The sequence below is a fragment of the Herpailurus yagouaroundi genome, unplaced genomic scaffold (genome assembly GCF_014898765.1).
Source record: "Herpailurus yagouaroundi ecotype Mexico unplaced genomic scaffold, PumYag 67681, whole genome shotgun sequence".
In the NCBI taxonomy this organism is placed as follows: Eukaryota; Metazoa; Chordata; class Mammalia; order Carnivora; family Felidae; genus Herpailurus; species Herpailurus yagouaroundi.
In genome coordinates this window covers 6,205,954-6,231,880 of record NW_024420481.1, presented here as the reverse complement: position 1 = coordinate 6,231,880, position 25,927 = coordinate 6,205,954, and the positions used below count along the sequence as shown (strand labels likewise).

General features: G+C 34.5%; 1 long non-coding RNA gene across 1 annotated transcript; it reads right to left on the bottom strand.

Moving 5' to 3' along the window:
• Positions 1-615: 615 nt before the first annotated feature.
• LOC121025544 (uncharacterized) lies at positions 616-9,402 on the bottom strand. Its single transcript, XR_005788098.1, has 3 exons — positions 9,349-9,402; positions 5,122-5,126; positions 616-881 (listed from the first exon to the last, which is right to left on the bottom strand). It is a non-coding gene; the product is annotated as an uncharacterized LOC121025544 (long non-coding RNA).
• Between the last annotated feature and the right edge of the window lie 16,525 nt (positions 9,403-25,927).

The window sequence follows — 25,927 nt, the reverse complement described above, 5'->3', positions numbered from 1 at the left end:
GCTGAATAATATTCCATTATATGTATATGTGTGTGTATCTAACATATATATATATGTATATGATATATAGAGATATATTTATAATGTATGTGTATATGTATATGTACATGTATATGTATACACACACCTTTTCTTTATCCATTTATCAATTGATGGACACTTGGGCTGCTTCCATAATGTGGCTACTGTCCACATTATTTCTATAAACATAAAGGTGCATGTATCACCTTGAATTACTGGTTTTGTCTCTTGAGGGTAATTACCCAGTAGTGCAATTGCTGAATCATAGGGTAGTTCTATTTTTAGCTTTTTGAGGAACCTCCATACTGTTTTCCAGAGTGGATGTACCAGTTTGCATCCCATCAACAGTACAAGAGTTTTCCCCTTTCCGTGCATCCTTGCCAACACTGTTGTTTATTGTGTGGTTGATTTTAGCCATTCTGACAGGTGTGAAGTGATATCTCATTGTAGTTTTGATTTGCATTTCCCTAATGATGAATAGTGTTGAGCATCTTTTCATGTGTCTGTTGGCCATCTGGATGTCTTCTTTGGAGAAATGTCTGTTAATGCCTTTGAACATTTTACAATTGGATTATTTGTTTTTTGGGTGTTGAGTTGTCTGAGTACTTTATAAATATTGGATACTAACCTTTTATCAGAGATGTCATTTGCAATTATCTTCTATCATTCAATGTGTTGTCTTTTAGTCTTGTTGGTTGTTTCTTTCACTGTGCAGAAGCTTTTTATTTTGATAGAATCACAATAGTTTATTGTTGCTTTTATTTTCCTTGCCTCAGGAGACATATCTAGTAAAGTGTTGCTATGGCAATGTCAGAGACATTCCTGCCCATGCTTTCTTCTAGATTTTTATGGTTTCAGGTCTCCATTTAAGCCTTTAATCTTTTTTTTTAATTTTTTTTTTTTGTATATGGTGTAAGAAAGTGGTATAATTTCATTCTTTTGCTTGTAGCTGACGGGTTTTCCCAACACCATTTGTTCAAAATATTGTCTTTTTCCCATTGGATATTCTTTCCTGCTTTGTTGAAGGTAATTAATCATATAATTGTGGGTTTATTTCTGGGTTTTCTATTCTGCTCCATTGATCTATGTGTCTATTTTTGTGCCAGTACCATACTGGTTTGATTACTACAGCTTTGTAATATAATTTGAAATCTGGAATTCAACAATTACTTTAAGTATCAGTGGTATAAATATAGAAGTTAAAAAACAACAGATTTTTCAGAATAGATAAAAAAACAAAGGCCCAGGGGCACCTGGGTGGCTCATTCAGTTGAGTGTCTAACTTTTGATTTCTGTTCAGGTCATGATCTCATGATCTGAAAATAAGCCCTATGTTGGGCTCCATGCTGAACCTGGAGCCTGCTTGAGATTATCTCTCTCTGTTGGGATGCTGGGTGACTCAGTTGGTTAAGCATCCGGCTCTTGTTTTAGGCTCAGTTCATGATCTCATGGTTTATGAGTTCGAGCCCCATATGGGGCTCTGTGCTGACAGTGTGGACCCTGCTTGGGACTCTTTCTCTCCCTCTCTCTGCCTCAAAATAAACAGATAAACTTAAAAAAAAGATTCCCTCTCCCTCTGCTCCCTCCCCCACTCATCCTCTCTCTGTCTCTCTCTGTCTCTCTCTCTCTCTTTTCTCTCTCTCTATCTCTCTGTCTCTCTGCTCTCATAAAAAAACAAAAACAAATTTAAAAACAAGGCTAATTACATGTTGTTTACAAGAAATCCAGTTTAAGGTCGCCTGAGTCGCTGTTTGTTGGGAACAGATCATGATCTCATTGCTCGTGAGTTCAAGCAATGCATAGGGCTCTGTGCTGACAGCCTGCTTCAGATTCTGTGTCTTCCTCTATCTCTGCCCTTCCCCCACTCTTGTTTTGTTTCTATGTCTCTCAAAAATAATAAAATATTTAAAACAATTTAATTAAAAAAGAAAAAAAGAAATCCACTTTAAATATAGACACATGTATATTAAAACCAAAAGGATGAATAAATATATACTAAGATAAAGTTAAGATAGATAAAAGCTAGAGTAGCTATATTAATTTTAGAGCAGACTTCAGAGCAAGAAAATTATAAGGAATACATAAAGTCATTACATAATGATAAAGGGGTCAATTCAACAAGAAGACATAATGTGTATGCACCTGACAGCAAAGCATAAAGATACATGAGGGAAAAACTGCCAGAGTTGCAAGGAGAAATAGATTAAATCACTATTACAATTGGAAACTTCAACACCCTTTGTTAATAATAACCAGATCCATTAGGCAGAAAATCAGTAAGTACATAGTTAAACTGAACAGCATTATCAATTAAGTAGATATAATTGGCATATATAGAATCATACATGAAAGTAGGATGGGCATTATCCTTAAGCTCACATGGAACATTCATCATGATAGACCACATTCTGGGCCATAAAAAACACCATACCAAATTTAAAGATATAAAAGTTATACAGTGTATGCTTTTAGACAAAAATGGAATTAAACCAGAAATGAAAAACAGAAAGATAACTGGAAATTCTCAAAACACTTGGAGATTAAACAACACACTTCTAAATAACACATGGGTCAAAAAAATATCAAGAGAAATTTAAAAGTATTTTAACCTAATAAAAATGAAAACACAACTTATCAATATCTGTGGGATGTAGTGAAAGCAGTGCTTTCAGGGAAGTTTATAAAATTCATTGCATATTTTGCAAAAATAAGAAACAGCTAAAATAACTAATTTAACTTCTTACCTTTGGAAACTCTAACAAGAACAAATTAATTTTAAATAAAGAAGAAGAAAAGATTTCAACAGATGAGTGAAATCTTAAACAGGAAATCATTAGAGAAAAATCAAATAAACCCAGGGTTGACTGTCTTAAAAGATCAATACAATTTATAAAACTTTAGCCAAGGTAACTAAGAAAGAATATAGAATAGTCAAATTACTAATCTCATAAATGAAAAAGAGAGATAACTGAACAATTGTATGAACATTTAAAAGACAATAACTACTGTCAGCAATGCTATGGCCACATGTTTTATAACTTAGATGAAATAGGCCAATTCCTTTAAAGAGAGAATCTGTCAAAGCTTACACTGGAACTATACAATCAGAATAAACCTCTGTCTATTAAAAACTCGAATCAATAAGTGATAACCTTTCAAAATAGAATGTACCAGGGCCAAATGATTTCTGTTGAATTGTACCCAATAATCAAGGTAGAAATTCTCTCAGTTCTTTACAATCTCTTTCAGATGATAGAGGAAGAGGGATTACTTCATAAGTAATTTTTGAGATCAGCATGACCTTAATAGCAACACCACACAAAACACTACAAGAAAATAAAACTGAAGAAAAATAACTCTGATGAACATAGATGTAAAAATCCTCAACAAAATATCAAATCAAATTCAACAATGTATAAAAATAATTATACATTATGACCAAGAGGGCTTTATTCCAGGCAAGTAAGGTTGCTTCAATATTCAAAATTCAATTAATGTAAAGCATCACATCAATAGACTAAAGGAAAAAAAGCACAGGGATATCTGGGTGGCTCAGTGGGTTAAGCATCCGACTTCAGCTCAGGTCCTGACCTTGCAGTTCAGGATCTTGAACCCCGTGTTGGGCTCTGTGCTGACAGCTCAGAGCCTGAAGCCTGATTCGTATTCTGTATTTGCATCTCTCTCTACCCCTCCCCCACTTTTGCTCTGTGTCTCTGTCTCTCTCAAAAATAAATAAACAAAAAAATAGAAAAAAAGAATATGCACATAATTTCATCAATATATGTAGAATAATCATTTGACAATATCCAATGCTTATTCATTTAAAAAAAGCTGTCAGTAAACTAGGAATAAAGAGGAACTTTCTCATCATGACAAAAGACATCTACAAAAGCCTTACAGTTAACATCATACTTAAAAGTGAGAAACTAAAAGTTTTCCCACTAAGGTCAGGAACAAGACAAAGATACCTTCATTCACTACTCTTTTTCAGTATCATATTGGAAGACCTCATTAATTCAATAAAACAAGAGAAGTAAGTAAAAGGTATACAGATTAGGAGGAAGAAATAAAACTTTGTTCACTGGTGATATGGTTGTTTATGTAGAAAATCCAAAATCTGAAAGAGTTAACAAGAAACTCCTGAAACTAAAAAGCAATTAGGGCAAGGTTTTGGAAAATAAGGTTAATATTATAAAAGTCAATTCATGTTTTATATACCAGTAGTGAACGAGTGGCATTTGAAATTTTAAAAAATACCATTTGAATGAGAAAAAATGAAATATGGCCTTTTGTAGCAACGTGGATGGAACTGGAGAGTGTGATGCTAAGTGAAATAAGCCATACAGAGAAAGACAGATACCATATGGTTTCACTCTTATGTGGATCCTGAGAAACTTAACAGGAACCCATGGGGGAGGGGAAGGAAAAAAAAAAAAAAGAGGTTAGAGTGGGAGAGAGCCAAAGCATAAGAGACTGTTGAGAACTGAGAGCAAACTGAGGGTTGATGGGGGGTGGGAGGGAGGAGAGGGTAGGTGATGGGTATTGAGGAGGGCACCTTTTGGGATGAGCACTGGGTGTTGTATGGAAACCAATTTGACAATAAATTTCATATATAAATAAAAAAATACCATGTGAATTACATTATCTACCCCCAAAATTAAATATTTAGGTATAAATATGTCAAAAATATGTACAACATCTAGATGAAGAGAAGTCCAAAACTCTGATGAATGAAATCAAAGAACCAAACAAAGATAGTCCACGTTCATGGATAGGACTGAATATTGTTAAGATGTCAGTTATTTCCAATTTGATCTATAGATTCAGTTCTACCCTAATCAAAATATTAGCAAGTCATACTTTTGTCTATTGATAAATTCATTATAAAATCTATATGGAAAGGCAAAAGACCCAAAGGAGCCAATAAAATATTGAAAAAGGTAAAAGAGTTGGAGAACTAACACTACCCACCATCAGGACTTGGTATAAAGCTACAGTAATCAAGGCAGTAAGGTATTAGTGAAAGAGTAGGCAAATAGACAAATAGATCAATGGAACAGGATGGAGAGCCCAGAAATAGACCCACAAAAATATAATCACCTCATCTTTGACAAAGGAACAGAAGCAATAAAAATAGACAAAAAGTAGCCTGTTCAACAAATGATACTGAAATAATTGAATATACACATGCAAAAGAAAAAGAAAAATAAAGATCTAGACTCAGACCATACAACTTCACAAGAATCAACCTCAAAATAATCATATCTAATTGTAAAATGCAAAAGGGTAAGACATCTAGAAGATAACAAGCAAAAATTTAGATGAGATTGGGTTTGGCAATAAGTTTTCAAATATAATACCAAAGACATAATCTATTAAATAAATAATTTATAAACAGTACTTCATTAAAATTAAACACTTTCCTTGGTGAAAGACACTGCAAAGAGAAATAGAATATGAAGTACAAACTGGAAATATTGTAAAAAATTTCAAAAGACATATCTGATTAAGTAGTATTATCCAAAATATATGAAGAACTCTTAAAACTTAACAATAAGTAAATGAACAACCTGATTTAAAAATGAGCTAAATGATGACAGCTCACCATATGTGTGTGTGTGTGTGTGTGTGTGTGTGTGTATACACATATATATACATATATATATATATAGGTGGCAAATAAGCATGTGAAATAATGCTCACCATTACATGTAATTAGAGAAATGAAAATTAAAACAATTGGGTACCATTATACACATATTAGAATGACAAAAATCTAAGACACTGATAACACTAAATACTAAGGAGGATATGGAGAAACAAGAACTCATTCATTGCTGATGTCAATGTAAAATGGTACAACTTTGGAAAACAGTTTGGCAGTTTGGCAGTTTCTTACAAAACTAAACATACTGTACCATATGATCAAACAATCATGCTCTTTGGTATTTATCCAAATTAGGTTGAAAACATATCTACCAAAACATTTGTACATGAACGTTTATTGCAGCTTTATTCACAAATGCCAAAACTTGGAGGCAACTAAATGTACTTCACTAACTAAATGAATAAATGAATTTTTCATACATCCCACCAATGGAATATTTATTCGGTAATAAAAAGAAATCAGCTATCAGGTACAAAAAGGCATGAAGGAAACTTAATGCATATTACTAGTGAAGGAATCCAATCTTAAAAGGTTATATTCTGCACATTTCAACTATATGTCATTCTAGAAAAGACAAAACTATGGAGACACTAAAAATAGGAAGAGCACAGAGGATTTTTAGGGCGGTGAAATTGTTCCGTATGATATTGTAATGGTGGATACATGTCTTTCACTTTTGTCAAAACCCATAGAATGTACATCAAGAGTGAATCTTAGTGTGGGGTTTTGGTGATAATTAGGTGTCAATGGACCATCACAGATTGTAAACAATGTATCACTTTAGTGATGAAGTTGAAAGTGGGAGATGCTGTCCATGTGTAGGAGCATAGGCTACATGAGAACACTCTGTGTTTTCTTTTTAATTTTTTTAATGTTTACTTATTTATTTTTGAGATAGAGGGGGAGTGTGAGTAGGGGAGGGGCATAGAGAGGGAAGGAGAGACACAGAATCCCAAGCAGGCTCTGCAGTGTCAGCACAGAGCCCAATGTGGGGCTTGAACCCACGAATTGTGAGATCATGACCTGAGTTGATATCAAGAGTTGGATGCTTCACTGACTGAGCAACCCAGGTGCCCCAAAACACTCTGTGTTTTCTGATGATTTTTTCGGTGAAAAGAAAATCACACTAAAATGGTCTGCTTTTTAAATTACATTTAGTTTATTTTTTTAATTTACATCAAAGTTAGCATTTAGTGCAACAATGATTTCAGGAGTAGATTCCTTAATGCCCATACCCATTTAGCCCATCCCCCTTCCACAACGCCTCCATTAACCCTCTGTTTCTTCTCCATATTTGAGTCTCTTCTGTTTGTCCCCCTCCCGGTTTTTATATTATTTATGTTTCCCTTCCCTTATGTTCATCTGTTTTGTATCTTAAAGTCCTCATATGAGTGAAGTCGTATGATATTTGTCTTTCTCTGGCTGACTACACTAAAATAGTCTATTAAAAAACTTTAAAAATAATTATATTAGGCAAAGAGTATAGCAAATTTAATATGTTCAAAAGATAGAAAGGCTATGAGGCTTGAACAGGAAAAGCAATAGGTGGCTCAGTCAGTTAAGCATCTGACTTCGGCTCATGTCATGGTCTCATGGTTGGTGAATTCAAGCCCCATGTCGGGCTCTGTGCTGACAGCTCAGAGCCTGGAGCCTGCTTTGGATTCTCTGTCTCTTTCTCTCTCTGTCCCTTCCCCTTTCATGTTCTGTCTCTGTATCAAAAATAAACATCAAAAAAAAAAAAAAAGAAATTGCTATAGCTATGCCAACCTTCAGCAACCAAGACCCTGATCAGTCAGCAACCGCAAAATCTTCCGCCAGTAAAAAAGGTTACAATTCACACTAGAATGTATTATGCTAAGTGAAATAAATCAGACAGAAAAAGACAAATACCTTAGGATTTCACTTATATGTGGAATGTAAAAAAACAAAAACAAAAACAAAAACAAATAGACGAAGGAACAAAAAGTCACACAGCCCCTTAAATACATAGACAAAAGTGGTAGTTGCCAGGGGGGAAGTAATGGAGGGATTGGCAAAATAAGTAAAGGAGATTAAGAGGTACAAACTTCTGGTTATAAAATAAATAAGTCACGGAAATCAAAAGTACAGCATAAGGAATATGATCAATAATATTAGAATAACTTTATATGGTAACAGGTGCTAATGATACTAATCTTGGTGAACATTTTGTAATGTATATAACTGTCAAATCAATACATCTGAAACTAGTATAATATTGTAGGTCAACCAATTTTTAATTAAAAAGGATTATGAATCACTGAAAGCACAAAAATGGTCTGCATTGTTGGCCCATAAATCATTTTTAAATTAAGGTATGTACAGTTTCTTTTTTTACTTAATGATATTTCACATTTAAAAAAAACTAGAGTATAAGGTAAACATATTTTAATTTATTAAAATTTTATTTAAATCCAAGTTAGTTATCATATAGTGGAATAATGGTTTCAGGAATCAAATTTAGTGATTCATCTCATACATATAAGACCTAGTGCTCATCCCAACAAATGCTCTCCTTAAGCCCATCAATCATTTAGCCCATCCCCACACCCAACACCCCTCCAGCAACCCTCAGTTTGTTCTCTGTATTTAAGAGTCTCTTATGGTTTGTCTCCCTCTCTCTTTTTATATTATTTTCCTTCCCTTCCCCTATGTTCATCTGTTCTATTTCTTACATTTCACATATGAGTGAAATCATATGATATTTGTCTTTCTCTGACTAACTTATTTTACTTAGCATAATACATTCTAGTTCCACCCACATCATTGAAAATTACAAGATTTTATTATTTTTGATCACCAAGAAATATTCCATTATATATAGATATAGGTGATATAGATATAGATGATACATATAGATATCACATCCTTTTTTATCCATTTGTCAGTTGATGGATATTTGGGTTCTTTCCATAATTTGGCAATTGTTGATAGTGCTGCTATAACCATTGGGGTGAATGTAACACTTAAAATCAACATTGTTGTATCATTTGGATAAATACCAAAGCATATTTGGTATTGGACAATTGCTGGGTAATAGAGTAGCTCTATTTTTAATTTTTTGAAGAACCTCCATACTGTTTTCCAGAATAGCTACAGCACTTCGCATTCCCACCAGCAGTGCAAAAATGTTCTCCTTTCTCCACATCCCCACCAATATCTATTGTTTCCTAAGTTGTTAATTTTAGCCATTCTGACAAGTGTGAGGTGGTATGTCATTGTGGTTTTGATTTTTATTTCTCTCATGATAAATTATGTTGAACATATTTTCATGTGTCATTTAGCCATCAGGATATCTTTTTTTGAACAAGTGTCTGTTTATGTCATTTGCCCATTTTTTCACTGGATTATTTGTTTTTGTGTGTGTGTTGAGTTTGATAACTGGTTTATAGATTTTGGAAACTAACCCTTTATCCAATATGTAATTTGGAATATCTTCTCCAATTCCATCAATTGCCTTTTTAGTTCTCTTGACTGTTCCTTTGTGCAGAAAATTTTTATCTTGATGAGGTCCCAATACTTACTGTTTGCTTTTGTTTCCCTTGCTTCTGGAGACATGTCTAATAAGCATTTGCTGCAGCAGAGGCCAAGGAGGTTATTGTGTGTTTTCTTCCTAGAAATTTGATGTTTTCTTGTCTTACATTTAAGTCTTTCATCCATTTTGAGATCATTTTTGTGTATGGTGTAAGAAAGTGGTTCAGGTTCATTCTTCTGTTTCTGTCCAGTTTTCCCAGCACCATTTGCTTGAGAGACTATTTCATTTGGATATTCTCTCCTGCTTTGTCGAAGATTAGATGACCATATATTTGTGGGTCCATTTCTGGGTTCTCTATTCTGTTCCATTGATCTGAGTGTCTGTTTTTGTGCCAGTACCATGCTATCTTGATGACTACAGCTTGGTAATACAGCTTGAAGTCTGCAATTGTTATGCTTCCAGCTTTCTTTTTCTTTTTCAACATTACTTTGGCTACCTGGGTCTTTTCTGGTTCCATACAAATTTTATGATTGTTTGTTCTAGCTCTGTGAAGAATGCTGATGTTATTTTTTTTAATTTTTTAAAATCTTTATTTTTGAGACAGAGAGAGACAGAGTGCAAGTGGGGGAGGAACAGAGAGACACACACACACAGAATCCAAAGCAGGCTCCAGGCTCTAAGATGTCAGCTCAGAGCCTGACGTGGGTCTTGAGCTCACAAACTGAGATATCATGACCTGAGTTGAAGTTGGATGCCCAACCTACTGAACCACCCAGGCACCCTGCTGGTGTTATTTTAATAGGGATTGCATTGCATTGAATGTGTAAATTGCTTTGGGTAGTATAAGCATTTTAATAATATTTGTCCTTCCAATCCATGAGCATGGACTGTTTTTAAATTTCTTTGTGTCTTTTTCAATTACTTTCATAAACTTTCTATAGTTTTCAGCAAAAAGTTCTTTTACCTCTTTACTTAAAGTTATCCCTAGGTATCTTATGGGTTTTGATGAAATTGTAAATCAGATTAATTCCTTGATTTCTCTTTTCACTGCTTCATGATTGATGTATAGAAATGCAACTTATTACTGTACACTGATTTATATCCTGCATCTTTGCTGAATTCATATATCAGTTCTAGCAGTTTTTTGGTGGAGTCTTTCAAGATTTCCACAAAGAGTATCATGTCATCTGTGAAGACTGAAAGTTTGAATTCTTCCTTACTGATTTGGATGCTTTTTATTTCTTTTTGTTTTTGATTACTAAGGCTAGGACTTCCAACACTACGTTGAACAACAGTGATGAGACTGGATGTCCTTGTCCTTTTTCTGATCTTATGGGGGAATCTCTGTTTCTCCCCATTGAAGATGATATTAGCTGTGGGTCTTTTATATATGGCCTTTATGATCTTGAATTATGTTCCTTCTATCCCTACTTTCTTGAGGGTTTTTATCAAGAAAGTTTGCTGTATTTTGTCAAATACTTTCCCCGCATCTATTTTTAGGAGCATGTGGTTCTTTTCCTTCCTTTTATTAATGTGATGTATCACATTGATTGATTTGCAGATATTGAACCAGCCCTGCAGCCCAGGAATAAATCCCACTTGATTGTGGTGAATGATTCTTTTAATATAATGTTAGATTTGATTTGTTAGTATCTTGTTTAAAAGTTTTGCATCCATGTTCATCAGGGAATTGTCTAATTCTTCTTTTTAGTGGGATCGTTGTCTGGTTTTGGAATCAACGAAATGTTGGCCTCATAAAATGGGTTTGGAAGTTTTTCTTCTATTTCTACTTTTTGTAATAGCTTCAAAAGAATAAATGTTCTTCTTTAAATGTTTTGTAGAAATCCCCTGGAAAGCCATCTGGTCCAGGGCTCTTGTTTGTTGGGTGATTTTTGATTACTGATTCAATTTCTTTGCTGGTTATTGGTCTGTTCAAGTTTTCTATTTCTTCCTGTTTTGGTTTTGGAAGTTTATATGTTTCTAGGAATTGGTCCATTTCTTACATATAGCCCAATTCTTTGGCATTAATTACTCATAATATTCTTATTATAGTTTGTATTTCTCCAGTTTTGGTTGTGATCCTTCCTGTTTCATTCATGATATTATTTATTTGGATCCTTTCCATTTTCTTGTTTGATAAATTTTTTTATAGGTATATCAATTTTGTCATTCCTTTCAAACCCAGCTCATGGTTTCATTGATCTGTTCTATGGTTCCTCTGCTGATTTGGGGCTTTATTTGCTGTTCTTTTCAGTGTAAGTTTAGTTTGTGTATTTGAGACATTTCTTCCTTCTCTCTTTTTTTACGTTTATTTATTTATTTTTAGAGAGAGAGTGAGTGGGCGGAGGGGTGTCAGAGAGAGAGATCCCAAGCAATATCTACACCGGCTGCATGCAGAGCCTGATGCAGGGTATGGACTCATGCACCATGAAATCATGACTTGATCAAATATCAAGAGTTGGACACTAAACTGAGCCACCCAAGCGCCCCTGAGACATTTCTTCCTTCTTTAGGAAGATCTGAACTGGTATACATTCCCACTTATGACCACTGTGCTGAATCCCAAAGGTTGTGAACTGTCATGTTTTCATTTTCATTGGCTTCCATGTCCTTTTTTATTTCCTCTCTAATTTCTTGGTTAACTCATTCATTCTTTAATAGGATGTTCTTTAAACTCTGAGTATTTGTGGTCTTTCCAATTTTTTTTTCTTGTGGTTGATTTTGAATTTCATAGTGTTGTAGCCTGGAAATATGCATGGTATGATCTTGATCTTTTTGTATTTGCTGAGGGATGATTTGTGAACCAGTATGTGATCTATTCTGGAGAATGTTCCATGTGCACTCAAGATGAATGTGTATTCTCCTGTTATAGGATGAAATATTCTGAATATATCCATTAAGTCCATCTGGTCCAGTGTGTCATTCTTATTGATTTTCTGCTTAGATGATCTGTTCATTGCTGTAATACCAACTTTTATGATATTATTATCAGTGAGTTATTTTTAATGTTTGTGATGAGTTGATTTATATATTTGTGTGTACCAGGTTGGGGGCACAAATATTTACAATTATTAGATCTTAGTGGATAGACCCTTAATCATGATATAATGCCCTTCTTCATCTCTTGTTACAGTTTTTGTTTTAAAATGTAGTTTTTATGACATAAGTATGGCTACTCTGGCTTTCTTTTAACATCCATTCGCATGACAGATGGTTCTTTATCCCTTACTTCCTATCTGCAGGTGTCTTTAGGTTTAAAATGGGTCTCTTGCAGGCAGTATATAGATGGGTCTTTTTTTTTTTTATCCATTCTGATGATACCCTATAAACATAACATTTATATGCACTGAGAAACCAAAAAAATATATATTTGACTAAATTTATTGTATCATTTGATTTATTGCAGTGTTCTGCAACCAAACCCACAACATCTCTGAACTCTGTCTATAGACTGTAGTTATTAGTCAGTGCAATTAAATAAAATGAAACAAGTAAAGTATACAAATCAGAAAGGAAAATTGTATTTAACCCAATTGTAAATGATATGGCTACATATCTGGACAACTAAAAGAATCCATGGAAAAACTCCTATGACAAATAGGAAAATTAAATAAATTATTAGGTGAAGCAACTAATTTATAAAAATAAATACTCATGAATAAAAAGAAATACTAATTTGAATATGTAAAGTAAAAGAATATCCCATTTATGAAATAAAATTTTAAATTGACTATAAACGGCTAATTTTAGAAGTAGGAAAAAAATATACAAAATGTCCCTGGATCATCCTTTAGTGCCAGAAAGCAAGTGCTTAAAAAAAAATACTTAAAATGATGTTAATATATCAAAGGAATGTGGAAGCCAACAAAAAGCACTTCCAAAGCCCAAAGCTATAAGAATTTTAAAACTATAGTAATAATGAATAATAAATGAAAACATAAAATAACCCAAAGTATAAAAAATATACTTCAGTCTATACTAATATAAATAAATTATTGGATAAGGTAATGAGGAAGAAAATACAAACTTCAGTGAGAAAGTATTTCAAGTAATTTATGGAAATTCTAACTCCATGGAGGTAGACCATAAATCTCCGCTCCCTAAATATGGAATGCACATGTCAACTTCCTTCCAGACAGTATATCTTTGATAGGGAAAAAAGAGTAACTTTACAGAAAAAAAAAAAAAAAACCTGACAAACACTACCTGAGCCAAATTATCAATGTTAATATCATCAGTGATAAGTCAATTATGTTGACAATATGTACCTTTAATATAATGTGATGAAAATGGCTCTTCATTTATGTGGTCTTCCCTCCAAAAGTGCAAAACCCTAATCTATTCATGAGAAAAACACCATGCGAATTCCAGTTGAGGGACACTCTACAATATATTTGACAAGTACTTCTAAAAACTTTTAAGGTCATCAAAAATAAGTAGAGTCTAAAAAACTGTCACAGCCAAGAGGTGTTTAAAGAACTACGATGATTAAATGTAAGATGTATCTGGGATGGAATTATGGAACATGAAAATGAGGTGAGGTAAAAATCAATGAAATATGAATCAACTATGCACTTTAGCTGATCAGTGTTTATTCATTAATTGTGACAAATAATAGTGGTAATGTAAGATATTAATAGTAGGAGAAGCTGCATCTGGGTATGCAAAAAGTTTTATTTCAATAAATCTAAAACTACACTAAAATAAATAAATTGTATATTAACATAAAATTATATATATATATTTATACTTTCTTATATTGTATAGTATGTAATATATATAATTTACATATTTTTATGATGTAATATATAAGAATATATAGACGGAAAATATAAGCCTAACCAGAAATATATACAGCTTATATGAGAAAGATAGAATACTTCAAAGATGCTCAAATGGACTTAAAAACAGGAAAATATATGGTCTCATAAAAGAAGACTTAAATTCATAAATATTCCACTCATCCCAAAGTAAATGTATAAATTTTAGTCATTCTAATAAATTTATTGTCTGGTTCATTTTCTACTTGTAGATCTCAGAATTTATAAGTAATTTTAATGCTTCTTTTTCTGACAGTTATAGTAGGCATTGCTCTTCTAATGGAACAAAATTGCTGTAACAGTCAGAAAAGGAGCATTAAAATATTTGATATAATCTATAAGGACTATTTTAGTAAATATTAAGGTAACTGGGTAGCTTATGGGAATATATTATATTAGTTCCATTACCAACTGACAAATCAGGACAAATTCAAAATTAGTACGAGATTGACAACTATTTCTGAGGTGGTAACATAAAGATTGCCACAGACCCACTTCCAGGAAAAAACAAAGCAAAGTTGTTGAAAACTATATTTGAAACCCCAACCATTTAAAGTCTCTGGGAATTGTGTTAAGGGATCAGCACAGCAAATGAGAAAATATTTATTCAAAAATCTACTAACACATAGTAAGTATAGTGAGAGTTTAAGACGTTTGAGTCAGGACTATTCTCCCAACTCTAACGTTTTTAGTTTTTTTGTTAATTTGGTGTATAAACTGAAAAGGTAACTTACAGTATTCCTGCTCCCTCCCTCCTTTTTACCCACCTAACCTTGAAGTAAATTCCATTATTCGTGGTAAAGAAGGAATTCCTTCTCCCGGAACTTCCAACCAAGTGTTACTATTACTTTCTAGGAAGGGCATAAAGCCAGAATTTCTCATCCCCTGCACTTCCTAATTGAAGAGAATAAGTTCTTGATGACTGCAGCTGAGATATTTGGAGCTTCTTTACTCAGCCTTTACCTATAGGATGGAAGTTCTATGTCAATTGTAGCAGGCTGAGAGAACTGGGTCCTAAATACCCTCAACCTAGTTTGCTTGCAGGGCAGTTTTATGCTAACAGAAGCAAGCTGAGACCAGACACTCCTGTTCTACCTTGTGCCCAAAATAGTGGCTCACATATTTTGTCCAGGTGGAGAAGCAGTCTGTAAGAAAAAAGCTCACCAAAGTTCTCCCCAATGGAACTGACTTTATTTGAAGCAGAAGATTGGGAAGTTCAAGCCCAAGTGTGTTCTAAAAAATAATAGCTACCTAATTGCTGCTCTTCTCCCAAAGCTGTGCAAGCTGAATCTGGATGACTGGATATAAAATTTAAGAAAATTACCACAACAGATTATAGGTGGACATTCCTGCTGCTGTGTGGGTGATTCAGTAATTTCACTGGAATATCCAATGCCATTACCAAAGACATTAAATCTGCAAACCAGAAAATCCATCACTGTCATGCTTAGGACCAACATCTAGATATATTCTCAACTAGCTGTCCTCTGGGTTTAGGAACTGGATTTCCAATTATTAATCTTTGTTTTTCTTTTATTTCCAGAGAAGTCTCCTTCATTAAATGCCTGACTTCTTTCACTATCCAGCAAATATCCTCCATCAAATAAGAAATGGACTTATGTTGGTCAATACAAAGAATGTATCTTTTTTCCTTTAATGAGAGGAGACAACGATTTTTTTTCTTTCAACCAAACTCAATTCAATCGCTTCTGAGTCCTCCTTCTGACCAGTCCCTGATCATGAGCTCTGTCCTTGGCCAGTTTAATATAGTTTTAGCAAGAATGCTGCTGAGTCAGTTTTGTGAAAATCCCCCAACCTTGATATCTGATCAAATTACCTATCCCCCAGTCTTGATATCTTATTATCTTGATTTGCCTTCAGCAATAGTTCTATGAATTTGGTTCAGCCCAAATCCCCCTTACACCTAATATTTCCTCTTAGTAACTTTCTATCTATTGATCCCTACTCTGTTCCTTGTCTTTGTTGTACACAGAACCGAGCCCAATCTGTCCCCTTTATTATGACACCCCAATGTATTAGTCCCCTTGAATACAGTCAGTCTTACTATCTTTAAAAATAATAGTAATAAGGGGCGCCTGGTTGGCTCAGTTGGTTGAGCATCCAACTTTGGCTCAGGTCATGATCTCACAGCTCATGGGTTCAAGCCCCACATTGGACTCTGTGCAGACAGCTCAGAGCCTGGAGCTTGCTTTAGATTCTGCATCTCCTTCTGTCTCTGCCCCCTCGCTGCTCACACTCTGTCTCGCTCTGTCTCTCAAAAATAAATAAATAAATAAAAATTTAATAATAGTAATAATAATTCATTCTAATTAAGAGCAAGATAAAATATAGGCCACCAAGTTTACCAAAGATAACAAGAGAAAGAAAGTTAAGAGCCTTCGTGGAGTCAGAACAAACTTCAAAGACTGGCATCAAGAACAACTTTGTCCAAATTCAATTGAAAAAGAATATTGAACAAGTTAGCCCCGGGACATTGTTGAAAACTATAAAGCAAACAACTGGTGATTACTGGAGTCTAAATGCTGGGGGTAATACCTAATGAAACAGACTACATAGCAGAGAATATCAGGGAAAAAGGCAGAGAGTCCTACTAAGAAACTCTATGCATCCTATTGTGATTATGTTCATGTCCTCCACATTTTAAGGGAAATACACATCACTAAAATTGTCCATCAAGGTCATTAGATAAACAAACAACAATAATCTCTGGATAAGGGTGAAGGGGAATTGACACTTATAGTTGCTATAATATATTTTCTAAGTTGTCTAATTTTCAATAAATTATGAGACATTCAAATAAAAAAGAAATTGTGACCCATGCAAGTGAAAAAGGAGGCAACACAAACGGCCCATGAGAGTGGTCAAATGTCAAAATTAACAGACAAAAACTTCATAGTAGCCAATTTAAATATGTTCAGACTTAAAGGAAACTATGCTTAAACAATTAAAAGAAGGTATGATGATAATGTTTCATCAAATAGAGAATGTCAATTAAGAGACAGATATCACAACAAATTAAACTAGTGGAAATTATGGAGCTGAAAATTACAAGAACTAAAATGAAAAATTCACTAGAAAGCCTCAACAGTAGAATACAACCACATGAGAAAAAAAATCAACAAATTTAAAGACAGATTCATAGACATTATCCTACCTAAATAAGAGAGAAAAGAGAATAAAGAAAAATGGACAGAATCAGAGAGAAATATGGGGCACATTTCACAACATAAACATACTTAGGTTATCAGAAAGAGAGGAGAAAGAATGGAGCAAAAATATCTATATGTAAATAAATAATACCTTGAAACTTCCCATATTTGCTTAGAAAACATTACACTAGACATTCATAAAGTCTGGGGTGTTTGGATGGCTCAGTCGGTTAAGCCTCCGACTTTGGTTCAGGTCATGATCTTGCAGTTCACAAGTTCAAGCCCTGCGTTGGGCTCTGTTCTAACAGCTCAAAGCCTGGAGCCTGCTTCAGATTCTGTGTCTCCCTCTCTCTCTCTGCCTCTACCCCACTCATGTGCTGTCTCTCTCTCTTCCTCTCTCAAAACAAATAAACATTTAGGAATTAAACATTCATAAAGTTCAATGAATCATGCATAGAATGCAAAGAGATCCATATCTAGAAATACAGTGGAAAAGCAAAAAATAAATAAATAAATAAATAAATAAAAAATAAGAGAAAGTATTGAAAATATGAAGAGAAAAACAAATCATCATGTACAAGGGAACCCAGATAATATTAATGGCTTCCCATCAGAAAAAAAAAATGGAGGCTTAACCAGAAGTGGGATGATATATTCAAAGTACTGAAAGAAAATATTGTAAACCAAGAAACCTATAGCCAGTAAGACTATCTTTCAAAAGAAAAAAAAAAAAGACAAAGTAAAAATTTTCCCCAAAGAACAAAAACTGATAAAATTCATTGTTAGTAGACTCATACTACAAGAAATGCTGAAAGTTCTCTGGGTTGAAGATAGTAAACATATAATTAAATTCAAAAACCAAAAAAAAAAAAAAACAAAGATTATTGGTACATAATGGTACTTATAATGGACATAATTTCTTCAAAACCAATAATTATCACAATGTATAATTAGGTTTTTAACATATAGAGATATAACTTGTATACAAATAATAACACAAAAAGGGTAAAATGGAATGGAGCTAAATACCAGTGACATTTCTATATCTTACTAAAAGTAAATTCATATTAATCTAAAGATTCCAAGAATTTTAAGATGCATATGGCATACCCTAAAACAACCACTAAGAAAATGACTCAAAAATATAGTGGAAATTCATTAAATGAATCAAAATATTAAATTTGAAAATACTCACCTAATGAAAAAGAAAGTAGTGAGAGAGAAATAGAAGAAAAATATTTGGACATATTGAAAACAAAAGTAAAATGGTAGATATAAATTCAACTATATCAGGAATTAGAGTAAATGTGCATATATTAAATAATCCAAACAAAAGATACATATTGCCAAATTAGATTAATTTAAAAAAGGATTCAAATATATAATGTCTAGGTAAGAGACACCTTAGATATTTTATCAATGACTTATATTCAAAGATAAAAAAATAAGTTGCAAAAAAGATGGAAAATGATGTATTCTGCAAACAGAAATGAGAGAGCTATACTAATATGAGACAAAATAGATTTGAGAGCCAAAAAATGTTATTAGAAATAAAGAAAATATTTTATAATGATAAAAGTGTCAAAACATTAGAAAGTTATAATAATCATGAAAAATATATGCTGTGAGCAACAGAACATCAAGATACATAAAACAAAGACAGGTATAACTGCAGGAGGAAACAGTGAATTCAACAAGTAAGAGACACAATACTCCATTTTGAATAATGGATAAACAACTAGGCAGAAGACCAGCAAGGCTATAGGAGAATTGAGCAATAAAATAACCTAACTAGTTTTAATACACATCTATTGATTACTCCACATGACAACAGCAGGACAGACATTTCCCCAAGTGCAAATGGAACATTATCCTGGATAGATCATAAACTAAACCATGAAACAAGCCTCAATAAATGTAAAAATGAAAAGTGTGTTGTATCTCAATAGAGTTAAATTGAAAATTAATGCTAAAAAGAAATTTGGGAAACTAATAGATAGTTGGAAGTTGAACAACATTCTACTCATTACTAATAAAAAAAGACAAGAAATCACAAGGGAAACTATACAATACTTTGAGATGAATTACAAAAATTACAATATATCATAACTTAAAGGATGCAGCTAACACAGTGTTCAGAGAGGTTCATTTAGAGCTGTAAATGCCTACGTTAAGAAAGAAGAAAGGTCTCATATTAACAACCTAATCTTACACCCTAAGACACATGAAAAGGATAAATTAACTATGTTCAAAATAAGCAGGAGTAGAAAATAATAAGGATTAGAGTAAAAATTAAATAGATACTAGAAAAACAATAGTGAAAAACAACAAATTTCACTTTCATAATGAATAATTCTTTAAGTGCACTGTTGGATTCAATGTAGTAATATCTTACTGAGAATTTTTGCATCCATGTTCATCAGTGATATTGGCTTGTATATCTCTTTTTTATTGGGGTCTTTGTCTGGTTTTGGAATCAAGGTAATCTGACCTCTTAGAATTTTGAAGTTTTCCTGCCATTTCAGTTTTGAAACAGTTTGAGAATAATAGGGATTAACTCTTCCTCAAATGTTTGGTGGAATTCCCCTGGGAGGCCATCTGGCCCTTGACTTTAGTTTCTTAGGAGATTTTTTTTTTTGATTACTGATTCAAATTATTTGATGGTTATGGACCTATTCAAATTTTCTATTCCTGTTTCAGTTTTTGTAGTTTATGTGTTTTCTAGGATTTTGTCCATTTTTTGTAGATTGCTCAGAGGTTTCTTTCCTTTTTTTTTTTTTTGCATATACTTTTCCATAGTATTCTCGTTTAATCCTTTGTATTTATATGATGTCGGTTGTCATCTCTACTCTTTCACTCATGGTTTTATTTATTTGGGTCCTTTCTTTTTTCTTTTTGATAGGTCTGGTTGGGGTTAATCAATTTTTTTTAATTCTTTCAAAGAATCAGCTCCTAGTTCCATTGAACTATTCTGTGTTTTGGTTGTTTGTTTCAGTGTGTTTTATTTGTACTCTAATATTTATTATTTCCCTTCTTCTGCTGGCTTTAGGCTTCATTTACTGTTTTTATTCAAGCTTCTTTAGGTGTAAGGTTAGGTTGTATATTTGAGACTTTTCATGCTTCTTGATTTAGGCCTGTATTGCTTTTGCTGCATCCCAAAGTTTTGAACTGTTGTGTTATCATTTTCATCTGCTTCCATCTATTTCTTTATTTCTTCTTTAATTTTCTGGTTAATCCACTCATTCTTTAGTAAGATATTCTTTAACTTCCAGGTATTCATGGTCTTTCCAATTTTTTTCTTGTAGTTTCATAGTGTTGTGTTTAGAAAATTTATACAGCATAATCTCAATCGTTTTTATTTGTTGAGGCCTGATTTATGACCCAATATATGATCTATTCTGGAGAATGTTCCATGTGCATTCAAAAAGAATGTGTATTCTGCTGTTTTAGGATGAAATGTTCTGAATATATCTGTTAAGTCCATCTGGTCAGGTGTGTCACTCAAAGCCATTGTTTCCTTATTGATTTTCTGCTTAGACGATCTCTCCATGGCTATAAATGGGGTATTAAAGTCCCCTACTATTATGGTATTATTATCAATGATTTTCTTTATGTTTGTGATTGATTTATATATTTGGGATATCTACATGAGAGATATTTATGATATTTATGGGGCATAAATATTTCCAATTGTTAAGTCTTTATGGATAGACCACTTAATTGTGATATAATACCTTCTTCATATCTTGATAAGGTCTTTTGTTTAAAATCTAGTTTGTTGATATAAGTATGGCTACTCTGGCTTTCTTTTAACATCCATTTGCATGATACATGGTCCTCTATCCCTTTACTTTTAATCTGCAGGTGCATTAGGTCTAAAATGAGTCTTTTGGAAGCAGCATATAGATGAGTCTTATTTTATTTTATCCATTCTGATACCGTATGTATTTTAAGGAACCTCCATCCTGTTTTCCATAGTTGTTGTACTTTTCCAGAGTGGGTGCATTCCAACCAGCAATGCAAAAGTGTTCCCCTTTCTCCACATCCTGGCCAATATCTGTTGTTTGCTGAGTTGTTAATTTTAGCCATTCTGATAGGTGTGAGGTGATGTCTCATGGTCGTTTTGATTTATATTTTTTATTTTGTATATATCTGTTAAGTCCATCTGGTTAAGTGTGTTATTCAAAGCCATTGTATCCTTGTTGATTTTCTGTTTAGATGACCTGTCCATTGTTGTAAGTGGAGAGTTAAAGTCCTCTACTATTCTTGTATCGCTATCAATGAGTTTCTTTGTGATGAACTGATTTATATATTTAGATTCTTTCAAGTTGGGGGCATAACTATTTACAATTGTTAGATCTTTTTTGATAGACCCTGTATAATGATATAGTGCCCTTCCTCATCTTTTGTTACAATATTTGTTTAAAATCTAGTTTGTCTGATATAAATATGGCTACTCTCCATTTTTCTTGATGTCCATTAGCATGATAGATGGTTCTCCATTCCCTTACTTTTAATCCATAGGTTATGTTAGGTCTAAAATAGTCTTTTGTAGCCAGTATATAGGTGGGTTTTATTTATTTTCTTTTATCCATTCTGATACCTTATGTCTTTTGATTGTTTAGTCCATTTACCTTCAGAGTGAGTATTGAAAGATTTGAATACAGTGCCTTTTTATTACCTGTAAAGTTGGTGTTTCTGGAGATTTTCCTTGCTCTTTTTTCAGACTTTGTTGTTTTTCATCTTTTGTTCCCACTCAAAGAGACCCTTCTAATATTTCTTGCAGGGCTGGTTAGTGGTCATGAACTCTTTTGGTTCTGCTTTGTCTCTGAAACTCTTTATCTCTCCTTCTATTCTAAACAATAAACTTGCTAGAAAAACTATTCTTGACTCCATATTTCTTTCCAATCAGTACATTTAATATATCATGCCACTCCCTTCTGACCTGTAATGTTTCTGTGGAGAGATCTGCCGCTAACCTTATTTGTCTTCCCATGTAGTTTAGGGATGTCTTCCCTTGTAGTTTAGGGATTTCTATTCCTTTGCTGCTTTTAGGATTTATTCCTTATCTCTATATTTTTTCAAATTTTACTATTCTATGTCTTGGTGTTAGCCTGTTTGTTGATTTTGATGGGAGTTCTCTGTGTCTCCTGGATTTGATGTCTGTTTCCTTTCCCAGATGAGGGAAGTTTTCAGCTAAGGTTTGCTGAAATAATCCTTCTGCCCCTATTTCCCTCTCTTCTTCTTCTGGAATTCCTATAATATAAATGTTATTACACTTTATGGAGTCACTGAGCTTCCAAAGTCTACCTTTGTGATCCAATATTTTTCTTTCCCTCTTCTTTTCACCTTTATTATTGTCCATAATTTTATCTTCTGTATCACTTATTTGTTCTTCTGCTTCCTCCATCCTTCTGCTAATTCTTTCTGGTCATTTTTGCACCTCAGTTTTAGCATTTTTTTTTTATTTGGTCTGACTAGTTTTAAGTCTTTTATCTCTGAGGAAAGGGACTCCCTGGTGTCTTCTATGCTTTTCTCTAGCCCAACTAGTATTCTTATAATTGTTATTTCATTTTTCTTAAATTAAAAAAATATTTATTTTTGAGAGAGAAAGAGAGAGAACTAGCAGAGTAGGGGCAGAGAGAGAGGGAGACACAGAATCCAAAGCACCAGATCCAGGCTCTGAGCTGTCAGCACAGAGCCAAATGCAGGGTCTGAACTCATGAACCATGATATCATGAACCAAGCTGAAGTCAGTTGCTTAACCAACTGAGCCACCCAGGAGCCCCATAATTGTTTTAAATTCTGGTTCAGACATATTACTTACATCTGATTTTTATTTAGATTAGATTCATGCCTATGACCACTTCTTTTCTTTTTTTAGGGGGGATGAACTCCTCCATCTTGCCATTTTGTCTAGGTCTCTCCTCTGTGTGCTAGTAAAGTCTGTTATATTCATTGCTCCTGACAATACTGGCTACATTAAGAAAAGGGAGTGTACTGTCCAGGGCCTGGAACTTCAGGAAGTTTTTTCTGGTGTATATTGTGTGCACTCTGCTATTGTGTTTTGGCTGCTCTTTCCCTCAGGTCAGTCTTCTTAAGTTTCTCCTTGTCTGCAGTGACGAGTGTTTGAACCTTGTCCACTGTGTAGCAAGTTTTAATTAGTGTGTTTTGATGTGCTTGTTAAAAGAGGCTAGATCTTATTTCCACTAGAGCTGAAACTTTGCAGTACTCTATGGTAAGCAGACTTGGTGCATAGGAGTGTTTGTGCTGGTCTTCTAGGGGATGACCCCACTGCTTTTCTGAGTCCTCAGGCACACTTGTTCTAGTTAAAACAAATTATCTGCAGAGTTCAGGGGTGTAGGGCTTGGTGTAAACAGGTCAAGCCTCCACTGAGGGTACTGTATTGCTCACTAAAGTCTGCCTGTGCTGATGGGTGTGGTAAAAACGTCCTCAGCTGGCTTTCTCTTCCCTGGAGATGAAAGTTCATGCCCTTCCTGGTTCAGGAGGCCCACAAAGAAGAGAAAACAATCTCCCTTCCTTTTTATCAGGCATCCCTCAGGTCCCTGCCTTCACGCTGTCTGTGTCTGAGCCATTTGCCCACCTGGCAGTGCAGTGCTCCTGTGTTTTACCTTGGGCTTACCAGCTGGGTTTCAAAACTCCAAATTTTAGGGACCTTGTACAGCACTGACCCATGATGATCATCTGAGTGAGTGTCTCACTGTGTTGTGGCTGGTGCTGGTTTGTCCCAGAAGAGCAGTTGTATGAATGTGCAGGGATTTGGTGTTTATTGTAAACCACAGCAAAAAGCCAGCATCCAGTTTACCTGCCCTCAGAAGGTGCCACTGTTCCTATGCTAATGAACAGGAAAGGGCAATGGTGCCTGCAGGCTCTCTTGTCCCCTGAGAGGTAGTGCTGCCTCTCCCAAATCCACTCCAAGAAGAACTATCTCTCCCTGTGTGACCTGGGGGATCCTCAGACCATGCTGTCCACTGATGAGCCTCTGTTTTCCTTCTCCACAGGACCATCTATACGCTTCCCACGCATCACCCTGGTGATGGTGCAGACTTCTAAAACTCAAGATTTGAGCTCTGCTGCTTGTAAAAATTTGCAGTAATCAGCCCCTCTCATTTTCCTCTTTAATGGTTTTGGGGAAATATTTTTTCTTGTACAATTCTCTGCTTCATGCTCACTTGCTCTCTCTCAATCTCTCTCTCTCTCTCTCTCTCTCTCTCTCTCTCTCTCTCTCTTTCTCTTTCTTCCCCCTCCCCTTCTCTATCCTCTCTCCCTGCTCAGGTTTCCCCCACCTGAAAAGCCATTTTTTCTCCCCCAAATAACCTCTCTGAATATCCCACCTTCCACAACGTGGCCCCTTTTTTCCCTCTAGTTGTGCAGTTTGTTCTTTCAGTCTTCAGATTGATTTCCTAGGTGTTCAGAATGACTTGATATTTTTTTAGCTGTGTACAAGGGGTGAGGCAAGCATAATATCCCTCTACTACTCTGCCATCTTAACTCTTCCCAATAGTAAATGAAGTTAATTCATCTGCCTTTTAGGGAGGTCTAAAACTCATAGTGACTGAAAGATTCATCCTTCTCAATCATATTTTCTTCTGAACTTTACTAATCCTGGGTGTTTCTCCTTGTAGTTTATTTTTTTCAATATATGAAATTTATTGTCAAATTAGTTTTCATACAACTCCCAGTGCTCATCCCAAAAGGTGCCCTCCTCAATACTCATCACCCACCCTCCCCTCCCTCCCACCCCCCATCAACCCTCAGTTTGTTCTCAGTTTTTAAGAGTCTCTTATGCTTTGGCTCTCTCCCACTCTAACCTCTTTTTTTTTTTTCTTCCCCTCCCCCATGGGTTTCTGTTAAGTTTCTCAGGATCCACATAAGAGTGAAACCATATGGTATCTGTCTTTCTCTGAATGGCTTATTTCACTTAGCATCACACTCTCCAGTTCCATCCACGTCGCTACAAAAGGCCATATTTCATTTTTTCTCATTGCCACGTAGTATTCCATTGGGTATATAAACCACAATTTCTTTATCCATTCATCGGTTGATGGACATTTAGGCTCTTTCCACATTTGGTTATTGTTGAGAGTGCTGCTATGAACATTGGGGTACAAGTGCCCCTATGCATCAGTACTCCTGTGTCCCTTGGATAAATTCCTAGCAGTGCTATTGCTGGGTCATAGGGTAGGTCTATTTTTAATTTTCTGAGGAACCTCCACACTGCTTTCCAGAGCGGCTGCACCAATTTGCATTCCCACCAACAGTGCAAGAGGGTTCCCGTTTCTCCACATCCTCTCCAGCATCTATAGTCTCCTGATTTGTTCATTTTGGCCACTCTGACTGGCGTAAGGTGATATCTGAGTGTGGTTTTGATTTGTATTTCCCTGATGAGGAGCGACGTTGAACATCTTTTCATGTGCCTGTTGTGCATCCGGTTGTCTTCTTTAGAGAAGTGTCTATTCATGTTTTCTGCCCATTTCTTCACTGGGTTATTTGTTTTTTGGGAGTGGAGTTTGGTGAGCTCTTTATAGATTTTGGATACTAGCCGTTTGTCCAATATGTCATTTGCAAATATCTTTTCCCATTCCGTTGGTTGCCTTTTAGTTTTGTTTGTTGTTTCCTTTGCTGTGCAGAAGCTTTTTATCTTCATAAGGTCCCAGTAGTTCATTTTTGCTTTTAATTCCCTTGCCTTTGGGGATGTGTCGAGTAAGAGATTGCTACCTCAGCGGTAGCAATC